General features: G+C 39.4%; 1 long non-coding RNA gene across 2 annotated transcripts in view; it reads left to right on the forward strand.

The window, feature by feature from the left end:
- Window positions 1–7998, forward strand: part of LOC145722277 (uncharacterized) — a 17663-nt gene extending 9665 nt beyond the window's left edge. The window contains exons 2-4 of one of the 2 annotated variants that reach the window (XR_014146419.1): window positions 4852–4916; window positions 5399–5548; window positions 7603–7998. This is a non-coding gene — a long non-coding RNA (uncharacterized LOC145722277). Of the gene's footprint in view, window positions 1–15; window positions 4917–5398; window positions 5549–7602 lie in introns of those variants that run through there. The other variant, XR_014146418.1, reaches the window with a different exon arrangement.
- The last annotated feature ends 4893 nt before the right edge of the window (window positions 7999–12891 follow it).

Genomic DNA, 12891 nt, shown 5'->3' on the forward strand with positions numbered 1-12891 from the left:
TACAGAAATGTCTGTTCATGTCTTCTGCCCATTTCTTGATTGGATTCTTTGTTCTTTGGGTGTTGAGTTTGATAAGGTCTTTATAGATTTTGGATACTAGCCCTTTATCTGATATGTCGTTTGCAAATATCTTCTCCCATTCTGTTGGTTGTCTTTTGGTTTTGTTGACTGTTTCCTTTGCTGTGCAAAAGCTTTTTATCTTGATGAAGTCCCAATAGTTCATTTTTGCCCTTGCTTCCCCTGCCTTTGGCGATGTTTCTAGGAAAAAGTTGCTGTGGCTGAGGTTGAAAAGGTTGCTGCCTGTGTTCTCTTCAATGATTTTGATGGATTCCTGTCTCACATTGAGGTCTTTCATCCATTTTGAGTCTATTTTTGTGTGTGGTGTAAGGAAATGGTCCAGCTTCATTCTTCTGCATGTGGCTGTCCAATTTTCCCAACACCATTTGTTGAAGAGACTGTCTTTTTTCCATTGGACATTCTTTCCTGCTCTGTCAAATACAGTTGACCATAGAGTTGAGGGTCCATTTCTGGGCTCTCTATTCTGTTCCATTGATCTATGTGTCTGTTTTTGTGCCAGTACCATACTGTCTACAAGAGTATTTTGATCAAATTCATTACATGTATCTGGTGAAAAGCATCTTGGGGAAACTCACAAACATAATTCCTTATCCTCCTAGTAACTTGCTATATATGCTTTCAGCTTTCAGCAGTAACATGACTTAAGTGACCTGTCCTCATGATGGTTAATTATGGATATACAATAATTATGTGTATAAATCAAATAATATGTGACTAAGAATAGACAAATGTGAATCTATATACCAGTGAAAACCTCCACAGTAGCTAATTTTGCTCAGCTGAGTGATGAACTAGCTGACTAGCATCAGCATGCTCATGTGAATTCCACTGACTGCCTTATAATCTCTTTTAATACCACTTAAGCTTCCATTTTGTGATGAAGAAACTTGAAATAATTATTTTACTGATTGATCTTTTAAAATGTCAATGGAAACAAAACACATTACTCTTTTTAATAAAATTAACTCACTGGAACCCATTTTTGAGCCCTTGGGCTTCTGCAAAGCACCATTATAAAAACATTGATATTCCTCATTGTAATAGAGACCTGACATCAAATTAGTATATGTGCTTCAGAGCTATAACATTGAGAATCTTTTTTTTGAAAAAGAAAATCCATCCATAATTAGATTCACTTTTAATGTAATAGTATCTGTTTGCTATGAATTTGACATTGATTTTAAAATATATTAGCTTACCCAATGAGCATGATCAGTATTGGTGAAACTTTCCAATCACATGGATCTCTTTATTATTTTTTACTTTTAACCCTACCACTTACAAGCATGTCTGCATCACACCAATCCTCTCTTCCTTTTCTGCCTCATTAGAATGTGTGCCTTATTTCCTGTCTGAAGCAGTCTTTTTCAACTGAGCCTCCAAGTTCTCATTCCTTCTGCTTCCTCTGGGGCCACATATGATCTCTCTCTACTGTATCATCAACCTCACCCTTTCCAGTAACTATTCTAAATGTGGAAGTATGCTCACACCTCTTCTATCTTATGGAAAAGTTCCCACTCAATCCTAAGCCACCTGTACCTATTATCCTTTTTTGAAGCAGTTGTTTAAACTGCTGTTATCATTTCTGATTAACTCTTTAACTCCTAAGCTTTATGTTCCCACTACTTCCTTGAAACTACTTTTATGATGGTTCTCTATCACCAAATCTATAGGCCACTTGATCTATAGTAAAGAGCTTGGACTTTTCTCTGAGGTTGGCGGTGAACAGAGGAGTGACATGATGCAACTTGTGCTTTATCACTCTGAAAGGTGCAAGTGTTGTCAGGAAGATCAATTAGAATGCTATGAAAATATTATTTATGAATTATAATGGTGGCTTGAACTACTATGGTAGCAATGTAGATGGTAAAAAATGATCAGATTCTGGGGACGTTTTAAAGGCAGAATTGACAGGATTTGCAGATGGAATGGGGGTTGAATTTGAGAGAAGGGCAGGAGTCAAGGGTGATCCCAAGGTTTTGACCTGAACAAATGAGACAATACAGGTGAATGCTATTCTTTCATGTTGGGCCATCACACAGAAAAAAAACTCACACCATCCTGCTACCCCACTGCTGATGGTAAGGACTTTGGATTTTACTCTGAATGATATGAGAAGCATGGAGATTTTAGAGCAGAGGAGTGACATAATCTGATTTACATTTTAGAAAATCACTCTGCTGATAGAGAAGAGATTATATGTTAACAAGGATGGAAGAAAGGGGATTAGTGAGATAGTTTTATAATAATGCAGGTAAGAGGTGATGGTGGATGGAACCAAGGTGGGAACAGTGAAAGTGGTAAGACATGGTCAGATTCTGACTATAAACTGAGAGAGGAATTGGCATGATTTGTTGATATGAGGGATAAGTGAAGAGGAGTCAGGGATTACTCTAAGGTTTTGGTCCAAGCAATTAGAAGAATGCAGTTACCATTTACTGAGATGAGGAAGACTATGAGATAAACAGATTTGGGGATTGAATGGGAAATTAAGAGTTTAATTTTGGAACATGATAAATGTGCAATACTTATTAAAAATCCAGGGGAATATTACCTGGAAATTGTATTTATGAGGCTGGTGTTTAGAGAACAGATTAAGTTTGAGTATAGACCAGGGGATCATCAGCATAGACGTGGTATTTAAGTCTATGAGACTGGATGAGATTGCCAAGGGAGTGGATATAGATGGTGAAGATGCCTGAAAGGTAAGTCCTGGACCTGTGTACACTTGGATGGCAGAGATACAAGTAGGAAACAACAAAGAGGACTGAGAAGGAGCAGCCAATGAAGTAGATAAGGAACTAAGAATGATGTTCCAGAAAATAAATATTTCAGGAAGGAAATCATGATCCTCATGGTCAAATGCTATTGTTAAGTCAGGCAACATGAAGTGTGAGAATTAATCCCTGGATTTGACCACGCGTGTGTTGTGGGTGGGGTTTTGACAAGAGCCATGCGGTGAAGGAAGCTGACTGGAGTGAGTCCAAAAGTGGAAGGGAAGATGTTGCATGCTGACAACTCATGATGACTATTGTATTAAAGGGGAGCAGAGAAATAGGACAGTAGCTGAAGGCAGAAGTGGAGTTGAGAGATGGGTTTAAAATAAGATAAACAACAGTATGTTTGTGTGCAGGTAGAAACATTCTTTATGTAGGAAAGAGATGAAACATTGGAGGGAGCAAAATCTTTGAGAAAGCAGAGCAGATGGGTCCTAGAGCACAAGTATGGGGGTTGACTTCAGCTAGGACCATGGATAGTTCATATATTGTGATGGAAGATGACAGCTCATATAGGTGGAGCTCCTGGTAGATTGGTAGGTGGGGGCATATGGAAGTTCTTTTTTGATTGTTTCTAATTTCTATAGGAAATAAGAAGCAATGCCATCAGCCAAGAATGAGAGTAGTAGTTGGAGATTTAAGGTGGGAGGAGATGGTGTGAAAATCTGGTCCAGGACAGAAGGAGATTGAATGAACTAGAGATATGTAATAGGATGGGAGGCCACCACCATGGACCTCAGGGAAGTTAGTGGCTATCCATTGAAAGTGACACTAGTGAGCTTGGTTGTGTGTTTTCTCCAGCTGGGCTCAGGTTCAGGGAGGAAAAGATGGACCACCAGCTCTCTTTCTTTTCTCATTTTTTCTTACAGCAAACAAAACTCTTGAAGCTCTTAGGAATTTATTTCGAACTCCCAGGTGAATTCCAGATGAAAGCTGGGGCTTAAAGAGAAACAGCCCTTTCTTTGAAATGTCTGTTCTTCCTGCCAGTCAGCATTCATCTGCCAGGCCAGCCTTCACTGGTATTTTAAGCATCCAAATGTGTTCCAAGCCAGACTGGCAGCCCTTCTATGCAGTCCATGCCATTTCCCTTTACCCTAGAGGGGACTAAGGGACCCCTTGGAATCCTTAGTCAGCACAGCTGGTGTGAATCATAATGGAATCAATTTGCCCAGGGACACTAATAGATTGGATTCAGAAATAGACAAATTTGGAGTTTTTGTTAAAGGGAAGAGGGGTGTCAGGGAAGGAGGCAGCTGGGGGAGGAGTAAAGTTTGTATATGATTTAAATAAAATAGCCTTCAGAGAAAATGTACCCCCCCCAAAAAAAAAACTGCACAAAGTAAATGAGAGAGGAGGTTAACCTATAACCTAGATATGTAGATATGTATTGATGTCCTCATCTCTGTAGGCTGGGAATAATTGTTTCATAAAGGAGTTTGACATTCATATCCATAAAGTACTCAGAACAGTATCGGGCTGATAGGAAAGCTCAATACGTGTTAGAAAACATAATAATAATGCTGATAAATTATTATTTTATCATTATGCCTTGCCTAGGGCTGAACTGCTTCTTGTTTCTGTGTCTTTTTACAGACCACGAAGAAAATATTATTTAAACAAATAACAAAAATTAATAGATTAATTAATCTGGTCATATACAAAGATGATATCCACATCTATAAAACACAACACAAATGTGATGTGAGGGTATGTTGGGTAGTGGGAAAACATGGGGCTGCCAGCCAGAGATTCCTTAGCCACCTAAGTACCTAGCCAAACTACTTAACTTTAAGAATCTCACTTTTCTGATGTGTGAACTAAAGAAAAGAATACCTACCCTTGAGATTGTTATCAGGGTTCAATAAATCAACATATATAATGTAATGTGAATAGTGTTAGGTACATAGTATATATCCAACAATGGTAGTTGTGATCACTAATAATTTTGGTGGATTCCCTACATGGGAAAATCCTCCCTCTTCTTTTCCATGTGCAGAAATCTTTACCTTTTAGGACCAACTTGATGCCAGCCTCTGCAAGAATCCTCTCCAGATTCTCCAGGTCAGATTTAAATCTATTTTTCTTCTGGGATCCCATTACACTTTGCATCATGTGCCCTCCCCCAATTCATCTTGGAAGTCTTTTTTCTCCCATGTCTGTCTCTTGAGATAGATTTAAGGGTTTTTTTTTTAAATCCATCTCTAAATTATCTTACCATTTAGCAGAAAGGCCAGGATGTAGTAGGCATCTAACAAATGTTTATAGAATTAATTGAGAGTTCACTTTAATCTTCAAAGCCAGGAAACTGATCTGTGTTCTCTCTTTTCCCAAATTTCCCCTATGAGAATTTTGAGAACAATAAGTAGTGGCTAATTGTGTGGTCTCTGAAGAAGTGATTCCTCTGGAATCCCATTTCAACAATTACACAGCATATTGCCTGGCATGTCATAAGTAGCTAATATTATGCTTTCTATTATGATTATTGTTGTTCCAGCTACCATCATCATCACTAATGTGCAATTATATCTTTCCCGTAATCTCAGTAGGGAAAGAGGACACATGCATAATGCAACTGGAGCATAGTACCAGAATGATATTTACTAGCCCTCACTTGATCTTGGAGCACAAGGATGGCACAGCTGGCTCCAGCCAAGAAAAGATCACTCTCCAAGCACGACAGAAAGGAAGCGTTTGTAAGTAGCTCCAGTTGCTTCCTGCACCAGCTGATCAAAGTAATTAGAGCAGATAAAGGCAAGCAAAATATGGATCCCTCTTCCGTGCCAGGGATAAGGTAGCATGTTATGAAGATGTACAGCTAAAACTCTACAGATAGGTGTTAGTCACCAGATCTCCAGGGACTGAGAGAGTCTCAGATTTGATGAGGAAAAGTGACTTTAAAGGTGGGGTCAGAGGAGGACCTAGTAGTCACTAAGCTGCCACTGGGCTCTTTGCCACAATTGGGCTCAAGTTATCAAACATCTAAGAGTAGAGGAACTGTAGCTCTAACACACACAGTAGTGCGGTGTAATGGAAAGACAAGGAGATTCAGTCCTAACATACCCATGCTCACTAACTGGCAATTTCATTGTTAAGGACTCTAATACCAGCAATCTCATCTTTTTTCAATTTTAGAAGAATAATCAAAACTGACTAACCATAAACAACATCAGTTTCAGTTGAAATGTTCTGACTGCTTCTGGTTTTGGCCATGGGCCTCCTAAGACTCTTCTTGCCCTGGATCAAAACCTAAGAGATAGTAAATTGGCTTTTTTTTCTATTCTGGATCCACTTCTGTACCCCAAATCTCAGCCTAGAAAACTCTTGAAATTGTTCTTAGGGTAACTGAGCTGGGGCATGAGAAAAATCAATGCCCACTCATTCCCACTGTAGAGAAAATTGCTCAAGAGTACAGAGCCCACTGATGGGAGATTAGTGATGTCATCTTCCTACACAAAGGACATTATTAATCTCACAGTGATTCACACTGTGTGACTCCTGGCACTTCCTGGAGGGGAGGGGTGGGATTTGATCGACAAGGATGCAGAGGGAGGAGGAGAAGGACAGAGATTTAGGTGGGATATTTTAAATGGGGAAGTATCAGCCTATTCAGCTCTGAGAGATGAGAAACATGGGAGTCACTGGTGGGCAAAACTAAAGGTAGGAGAAACAGGTAAACTGGGAAGGGAGCCAGAAAAGGAGAAGGAAAGAGATGGATGGAGGAGGGAAGCAGAAAAGAGAAAGGAAAAAGGGGGTTTGGGATGGGAAAGGAGCATCATTATTTAGGACTGAAACTCAAGCTGCGGTATGACCAATAAAGATTAAATTAGTAAAATATACCCAGGAGTCAGAGAGGTCCCAGAAGGAACATGTTTAGGAATATCTAAGTCAGGGGTTTTTGAGACTTAGATGAAATCCATGGATGAAAACAAAGCATGTACCTTTTAACTGTTCACAGTCTCAGGAGTTCATGGATTCCCTAAAGCCTGTCCATGGACTCCCCTCTTAGCATATTCTGCTTTCTGTATTCACGTACATTATTTTGAGACAGTGACAGGTCTGGAGCTTTCTCAGACAGATCTGAAAGTCAAAGAGTTTATTGATATTATCTTCTTGGTGTCTTTTCAATTGCACAAATATCACTTTTTCAAATCTAGCTATGATCATATTTATTTAATCAGTATATATATATTTTTTTAATTTCAGGAAGTGTTGGTAGATTTTTTTAAAAAATAACTATTAATAAATGGTTCAAAAGTTTTGGGCCAAACAAGAGGATCATGACCTCAAATGAAATTTATCATTTGGGAGTATAGCGTAAGCCCTGACAGTTTTATTTCTTTTCTGTAATGCAAGTGTCTGACTTAAGCTTTGATTTCTGAGACATCCATTTCAAAGAAGCATCTACTTCGTAGATGCTATCTTGAATAAACACATTATCAGACACACAACTAGATAAAGAGCCAGGCCACCTTCCCAGCACTGAGGGTCCTTTGTTTTAAAGGTCCTGGTGTATTTCCCTAACTGACCATTTGGGCCACTTATTTTTTCTCTTCCATACTTTAAATTCACCAATAAAGAGTGAACCTGCAAAGCCCTAGGTCCCCAACCTTGACCCCAATAAAAGCAGAACTCCTGGCCCCTGTGTGCTCTTTTTCCTGTTCTCTCTACCGGCAACCTTGCTGTGTGGCCCCAGATGTGCGATGTAATTTCCAGGTCTTGTAAGTAATAAACGTTTATTTTTTCAAAGTTTCCTGATGCCTGTTGCTGAAGGCTACCTTGCAATCATAATAAGAAGCACAAGGGTGAGTCCAACCACAACACTGGCTCTTGATAGGTTGAGACCCGCACAAAACAGGGTGCTTGTCTCTTTTAGCCTGGAAGAAAGTGGTCTGTTGGGGTTTCTTGCAGTGACTGGGTTTGTTTTAAGTATCCACAGGGAATTAAGGAAAATAAAAGGTAGTTGAATGGGGGAAGAAGTATCAGAATGCCAGACCACACAGACTGTTGCTCAGGAACTGGGCCGTGTAGGGTTTGGTGTAGCTTGAATCCTCCAGTGTTCTCCTCCCTGCTCAGCATAGACTGACTTCTACTCTAGTGTTTCTCTGTGGTGGCCGCTGTGCCCCTCTTCGCTTGTTCTCCCTGTTCCCGCCTTCTTGTTCTTCAGTAGATTCTGCCTGCTCAGTCTTTTGCCTTGCTGTTTCCTCCAGCCATGTTTTTTGTTTTCTTCTTCCCATTTTTAAGTGCTGACCTCTTCGTGCACCAGACTGCCCAAGAGAGTCACTAGTGGGTCCACGATCACCATCATCTCTGACAAACTCTTTTGTGGTCATTCTACAGTGGCTGCCAGGAGGCATTTGTGCACCCAGCTCCAGTCTCTGTGCCCAGTTGTCACTATCATGTAGTCAGCAACTTAAAGCAGAACGGTTTCTTGTCCAGCACTGTATCTATTGGGCTTTGTGTGTTTACAAGGCTATAGTTTCACATCCAACACATCATCCAACCCTTCCAATAACCTTTCCCTGTAGAGGGAAGAACTCCTGGGCTCCCCACCTAGCAAACGGTAGAGCACATTCAAGTCCAGCTCTTCTGACCCCAAAGTCTATCCAGACACCATTCTGGGGATTAGAAGCTGGAGACAAGGCAGGGGGATTTTGAGAAGAGCTGATGAGGAAAGGACATGACTATTTTAGGGGATGAAAATGGTAGTGGGAGGGGCAATGGCAAAGACTGAAAGCGAATGCCCTTGCTGGATGTCAAGCTTAAACACCGATACCAGATCTTGAATATTTCCTCAAGGTACCAAAAGATGGCCAGAGATGGGTTTCTGTCTTTTCCCACCGCTTCCCTAAACCACCCTATGTGGCCATGACATGAAGAGCAGAGTGGGGAGGAAGGCCTCTTCTGGGAAGCCCCAAATTTCCTCTCCAGCCTGACATTTCAGGGGTTAAAATGCCTTAATAGCTATTCAAGTCAACCTCCTTGAAATGTAATGTTCTTGAGAGAAGTCAGAACATCAAATCCCTAACATCTTATGTGAAATCATTTATCAAATTACTTCCCTTTTTAATTAGAGAAAATACAACAGCCATAAAGAGGAGTAAAAAGACCCTGAAAGATAAACAGGTAAAAACAACATTTGCTCCAAGCCTCATAATGCTGCTTGGGGCCAGCCGTGGGAGCAGGTCCAACAAGTCCTCCAGGTACAAGCCACAGGTGCCAGGGCATGGGCTCTTTCACTAGTAGGCTGCCAATCCTCGAGATGGATCAGTGACATCAGAGGAAGAGAGTAAAGGCCTCAGCAACATCATGTATGGAAGCACCTGGGGTGGGGGTGGGGTCCACTGTGCTGGGAAGCCTGCCTTCTGTCTAGTGTCCTTTAGAAATGTGGCTGGGCAAGCTGACAGTCACTCTCGCTCCACAAGTGCATGAGATATCCTGAATTCTTCAAGGCCATTTGGAGGACTTACAGTGCTATATGTGTCCTTCCCTAAATTCTTTCTTTTCTTCTGTAGACTCATCAGAAACTGACTCAGATACTGATAGTGGAACTTTCTACACTAACCCCCACTCTTCTCATCAAAATAGGGACTGCGTGGGACTTTTCTATGGTGCTTATTCTCATGAGTTCATTTATTAGTGGTTCTCCAATTTTAATAGGTGTAAGAGGAACTCAGGCAACTTGTTAAATTATGGATTTCCAGGTCTCATCTGTCACATTCTGAATCAGAAGTTTCAGATGATATGCATTTTAATTAAGCATTTCAGGATACATTGATGCAAATGATGTTTGGATTATGCAAGAGAAACACTGTAGTTTGGCTGGGTCTCAGTTTGTTTTTATTAAGTAGAATAATGGGATTTACTTCATTAGATTGTGAATTTCTTGAGTGCAGAGACCATGTGTCCATATTCCTACCATAATTCTTAGCATAGTGTCTGGCATAAAGTAGGTTAAATTTAGTTACCCACAATCCTCAGTTCCTATTTGTTAGTATGAGCAGGGGGACTGAAGAACCAAGTTTGGCTCTAAGTCTCTGGGCTGAAGAAGAGATTGGGGTAAACAGCATGGGGAGCTTTTGGCATGTTGGCCTTGGCATGTAGTAAGAAAATGACCTTAGTTTTCAGAACATCAAATTCTGCTTGTGTTGTTATGTTTTTATGTGAACTGTAATGCTTTTTTTTTTTCTCCAGAAGCAATTTAAGTCTTATTTTTTTTTGTGTCTCCTACTATGCCTAACTTTGAGTAAGACCTAATAATGATGGATGATCTCCTTTCATCCTAACCTTATTTGTCAATGTCCTTAGCAAGCATTCTATCCAATGAATTCTCATTCTGGTTTATTTCAGGCCTCAGCATCTTATGTACGAAGTGTGAGGTGAAAAGTTGTACATAGTCTCATCCTAGTAAACGCATTAGCTAAGTTCTCTGTGTGCCCTGAGCTGAGGCAATGGTAGAAGAATATACTTGGATGCATCAGACCCCCCATGGAGACAATGATAGAAGATGGCAGGTAGAGAATCTGACCTTTGGTAGTAATGCCAATCTAGTGTCAATGGCCAAGACCTGTCTAAGTGCCTTGGAAAACCTAACTCTTTGAGACACAAACCAGAAGTCACTGATTCTTGAATTATAACCAGGAAAGAGAAATTACATACATACATCAGACAGCATCTTCAAAGAAGTTCCAGAGAAAAATCAAGCAATTTTAGTCAAGGATCTAAGGCAACCTTAGAGGTGTATGACATTACAGAGCCTGGAACAGGGATACAGGTGGGTAGACTATATAGACCTTTTCCTGCAGAAGAAAACAGATCAAACCAGGAAACCGTTGGTCCAAAATAAAATTTTATCCTGACAGTGTTCCATCATTTCGCATCACATAAAATGTTATTAATATAAATCCCTGAGAAGCAATTTAGCCAAATTAAAAAGTTAACATTAGAGTCCCTCATACCTCATATTGGAAAGGATTTGATGAACATCTGCTGAAGGAAGTTCTACAGATCCACTTCTCTTTTAATTCCCTACCTATTAAGTGCATTTACAAAGAAGCAGGATGCTTACTGCTGGAAATGTCAGCACCACCTGACTTGCTGCACCTCAATTTTCACAATTAAAAAATTTAGACTCTGACCCACTGTAGGAGGAACTGTTTCAGTGAAGTTTCTGTTGGTCTCTAGCTTATCCCATGATATAGTGCACAGAAGGTGGGGGATTCTTAAGGCCTTTTTTTTAATCTTAAAAAAGTTTTTATTTTAATTCCAGTTAGTTAATATACAGGACTATATTAGTTTCAGTGTACAATATAGTGATTCAAAAGTTCCATACATCACCCAGTGCTCATCACAACAAGTGCATTTCTTAATCTTCATCACCTAGTTCACCCATCCGCCCCAACTACCTCCCCTCTGGTAACCATCAGTTTGTTCTCTATAATGTAGAGTCTGTTTCTTGATTTGTCTCTTTCTCTTTTTTTCCTTTTGTTTATTTGTTTTGTTTCTTAAGTTCCCCATATCAGTGAAATCATATGGTATTTGTCTTTCTCTGACTTATTTTGCTTAGCCTTATACTCTCTAGCTCCACCCATATCCTTGCAAATAGCAAGACTTCATTTGTTTTTATGGCTGAATAATATTACATTATATATATATGTGTGTGTGTGTATATATACATTATACATATATAAATTATACACTTGTTTTTATCCATTCATCAATCAGTGGACCCTTGGGCTGCTTCTATATCTTGGTGATTATAAATAATGCTGCTATGAGCATAGAGGTGCGTATAAACCTTTGAATTAGTGTTTTTGTATTCTTTCTGTAAATATCCAGTAGTAGGATTGCTGGATCATAAGATAGTTCTATTTCTAACTTTTTGAGGAACCTGCATACTGTTTTTCCACAGTGGCTGCATCAGTTTGCATTCCCACCAACAGTGCAAGAGGGTTCCCCTTTCTCCACATCCTTGCCAATACCTGTTGTTTCTTGTGTTGTTAATTTTAGCTATTCTGACAGGTGTGAGGTAGTATCTCATTATAGTTTTGATTTGCATTTCCCTGATGGTAAGTGATGATGAGCATCTTTTCATGTGTTGGCCATCTGGATTTGTTCTTTGGAGAAATATCTATTCATATCATCTGCCCATTTTTTATTGGGTTATTTGTTTTTTTGGTGTTGAGTTGCATAAGTTCTTTATATATTTGAATACTAATTCTTTATCAAACATGTCATTTACAAATATCTTCTCCCATTCTGCAGGTTGCCTTTTAGTTATGTTGATTGTTCCCTTCTCTATGCAGAAACTTTTTGTTTTCATGCAGTCCCAGTAGTTTATTTTTCCCTTGTTTCCCTTACCTCAGGAGAGGTAAAAAAGAAAAAAAGTTGCTACGGTTCATGCAAAGAAGTTACTGCTGTGTTTTCTTTTAGGATTTTTATGGTTTCAGGTCTCACATTTAGGTCTTTAATCTATTTTGAATTTACTTTTGTGTATGGTGTAAGAAAGTGGTCCAGTTTAATTCTTTTGCATGGTTCCTGTCCAGCTTTCCCAACACAATTTGTTGAAGAGACTTTTTCCTATCGGATATTCTTTCCTGCTTTGTCCAAACTAATTGACCATACAGTTATGGGTTTATTTCTGGATTTTCTATTCTATTCCATTGATCTACATGTCTATTTTTGTTCCAGTACCATCCTTTTCTGATTATTTGCCATTAACTTGAAGTCCAGAATTGTGATGCTTCCAGCTTTGCTTTTCTTTTTCAAGATTGCTTTGGCTATGCGAGGTCCTTTGTCATTCCATACAAATTTTAGGATTGTTTGTTCTAGTTCTGTGAAAAAAATGCTCTTGGTATTTTGATAGGGATTGCATTAAATCTGTAGATTGCCTTGGGTAGTATAGATGTTTTAACACTTTTTGTTCTTCCAATCCATGAGCATGGAATGTCTTTCTGTTTCTTTGTGTCTTCTTCCATTTCTTTCATCAGTGTTTTATAGTTTTCAGAGTACAGGTCTTTTACCTCTTTGGTTAGGTTTA

The sequence above is a fragment of the Leptonychotes weddellii genome, chromosome 6 (genome assembly GCF_054177405.1).
Source record: "Leptonychotes weddellii isolate Sample4059 chromosome 6, ASM5417740v2, whole genome shotgun sequence".
Classification (NCBI taxonomy): domain Eukaryota; kingdom Metazoa; phylum Chordata; class Mammalia; order Carnivora; family Phocidae; genus Leptonychotes; species Leptonychotes weddellii.